The sequence below is a fragment of the Camarhynchus parvulus genome, chromosome 3, assembly GCF_901933205.1.
Source record: "Camarhynchus parvulus chromosome 3, STF_HiC, whole genome shotgun sequence".
Classification (NCBI taxonomy): Eukaryota; Metazoa; Chordata; class Aves; order Passeriformes; family Thraupidae; genus Camarhynchus; species Camarhynchus parvulus.
In genome coordinates, this window is record NC_044573.1 from 5885201 (window position 1) to 5888580 (window position 3380).

Here is a 3380-nt window from a genome sequence, read left to right on the forward strand (position 1 = left end):
ATCTTTTTTTTCTTTATTTTTTAGTGTAGTGTCCTCTGTGCTGCTGGTAGGCAGAATATTGAATTGTAGAACCATACAATCGTTAGGGTTGGAAAAGACCCTCAGGATCATTGAGTCCAACAGTTAGCTCAGCATTACTGTGTTCATCACTAAACCATGTCCCCAGATGCCACATTTAGACATTCCTTGAACACTTCCAGGATACTGACTCCACCCTGGGCAGCCCGTTCCAGAGCCTGACCCTTTCAGTGATGAATTTTTCCTACTCTAAACCTCCCCTAGGAAAATGGCACTTGAGGCTCTTACCTGTTATCCTATCACTTGTGACCTGGGAGAAGAGGCCAACCCCCACCTCACTATAATCTCCTTTCAGGAATATGTAGAGAGCAGCAAGATCTCCCCTGAGCCTCCTTTTCTCCAGGCTGAAGAGTTTATAGGCACCCCTTGCAGCACTCCAGTTGTGTGGGTCATCCCACCAGTGTGAAGAAGTTCTTCCATTTGGGACAAGTACTTGCCCTTCTGACCTACTGAAAGAGAGTAGTGGGCCTTTCTGTGAGTTATCCTCAGAAATTACCACACACAGCCCAGAAATCAATGCACAAGATCCATTCTGAATTCCAAATTAACCCCCATGGTGAAATTCTGGTCGACTTGAGAGATTGTTGAGGCCGTAGTCCACTATAAACCTTACTTCTGCTGCTGTTATAAGCAACCCAGGGTAAAATTCTGCCATCTGTGGTCAACAAATGCTGTATCTGAACAATGCAAAACAGCTGAGGAAATGTGCTGACACAGGATTTCTTACCAGCCAGAAGTTCTACAAAACATATACAGGAAGAACAGGAAAATCGAGTCAGAGCTGGGAAAGAATTTGGATTTCTTAGCTCAAGGCATGAACAAAGATTACAATAGAGCAATAGTAGAAACTACTGCTATGGGCAAGGGCACATTCCAAAGAGTTTCTGTATGTGTGGAGTGATCCCAAAGGGGTCTGGAGACAGACTATGGGGTGAGGATACAGCCTGCTGGACTACACCAGTGTCAGCCTCCTTCCCATGCTGTATTCTTCAGAGGCAGCTGCACCTGGATTTACCAGCCTGATCTGGAGATGAGGAAGAGTGATGGGACGCAAAGGACACCCTGTGAGCACTGATCCTAAGTAACACTCTCAAGAGAAGGAATGAGAGCTGTGTTTGGCTGTGGATGAGTGATGCCTTGGTGGGCAGTCCCTGATGTTTGAGACCCCAAAGGACTCCCCACTGACATCATGCAGTACCACCCTTCTGGAAAATTTGGAGATGGGGACCCTCATGTTTTCCTAGCTGTCCAGGAAAATGTTTTCCAGGTTTAACCCTCTGCAGGGTGCTGTGGGCAGGCAGGTGCAGAATGAAGGTCTGGGGCCGGCAAGGTCAGGAGGCAAGGAAGGAGCTGTGGGTAAATGAGGGGCCGGGGCAGGGAGGAGAGCTTGGACTGGTAAGCAGTGGTGTGGAGGGAGAATAGGTAAGGGTGCAGTGCAGCAGTCAGAGGTGTGGAGATGAAGAGAGGCTTCCAGGAAGTCCTTCACTCCCTGGGCTGGGGAACATGACTCCCCATCTGGGACCATCCCTGCTCTGGGATGCTCCCTGAGGAGATAAAAGCTGTCTCCATGCCTTGGCTCAGCGGGATGAGCCCTTCGGGATCCGGGGACACATGGGCTTGGCACGGGACGGCCCTGCCCCCCGCTGGCTCCCCTTTGCCTTGCACCCCCATCCCCTTTGCCCACCGCTGCTCCCCTGACCCTCGTCAGTCCCCCACGAAGTGCCCACCACGCCTCCATCCTCCCGAAGCTCCCAAGAACTCCCTGCCCCTCGGAATCCCTGCCCTTTGCCTCACAGTGCCCTCAATGCTCAGGACTCCCTCAACCACTCCCTGCTCCTTTGAACCTCAAACACCCCTGCCCCATTGAGCCATCCAGCAGCACTGCTGCCCATGAAGCTCCCCAAAGGGTGCTCCCATTTCCCCCTTAGCCCCTGGGGACCCTCAGATGTGCCCCCTGCCCTGCAGAACTCCATGATACTCAGGGGCTTCTCTTGCTGCCCCTTGATAATGCCACCTTCTCACCCTGCCTGCATCCAGTGGGGCAGGAATATCTCAAGGTTTTCTTCCAGTGCCTTCTTTTTGGAGATGACCTTGATGGCCACCTTGTGCCACAGCATTAGATAGAAATTAGGCACAAACATCAGTCACCTGACATTGGGACAAAGTCAGGGGCCAAATACCAGTTCAGTGAAGCTGAGTTTCACCAACCTCCAGGACCAAGGAAAGCCAATCCAGAATTCCATGTGACAGCTTTTGACAAGGAATGATGATAACTAGAAACTCTTCAAGCAAGTGGCTTTTGCCTGCTCACACTGGCACAGTTTCCTGCTCACAAGCACCCAGATGGTTGTGCTGGGGCTATGGCCACTTGTGCATGACACAGAGGAAGAACAACAGAAAGCAGGACCTTGCTCTGCTCCTGGGGATCCTGTGGAGTGCCAGTGACTGCCAGGTCAATGAAGATGATAAGATCAATAAACTGATGCACTCATCTTTCAAAACACTCCTAGGGAACTTCTTACCCACATGCTACACCAGGTCAGTTCACCCAATGCCTGAAAAGACTGTGAAGCACCTCTGATACTACCCAGTGCTTTTTGCCCACCTGCACCACCAGCTTGAAGGTGACACGTGCAGGCTGTTGGGACACCATCCTCCCCCTGTGAGGATGCAGGACCACCCGCCAACGAGCTAATCGGGCAGCCCCATGTGAGCAGAGCAGCGTCCCGACCCCCTGTCCCACGAACAGCCTTCTCCGTATCAGCAGCCACAAAGCTCCGGCTGTGCTGGGCCTCGCAGTGCTCACAGGCACATTGTCACCCTTGGATCCACCAGCCTCACTCGCCCCCTTATTCCCACCCGCAGCCCCGCCAGAACTGTGTATGGGAGCACTAACGAGGCCCGCAAAAATGGGGTGCAGCCCCTGGGGCCAGCTCAGGCTATGGGGCTCCTCCTTCTGGAGCGATGCAGAGGAGAGCCGGGCAGGCAGGATAAGGAGCCCAGACACTTTTCCTCCCGCTCTCCAGGAGCCCCCTGCAGGCGCTTGCCGTGTCCCGGGGAGCCCCGCACGCCCCGGCTCCCTCCCGCGGGGAGAAGCCGAGCCCGAACCCGCGCCGAGGCCGCTGCCCCGGAAGAGCCGCTCCCGCAGCCCCGCCCCCTAGGGCGTGCCCGGCGCCCGCGCGCCCCGTGGCCAATCAGAAAAATCGGCCGCCCTGCGTCAGCGGCACGCGGCGGCGGCGGAGGCTGTTGCTAGGCAGGCCGGCGCGCCTGGCCCAATGGGAGCGGGGCGCTGCGGCCGGGCC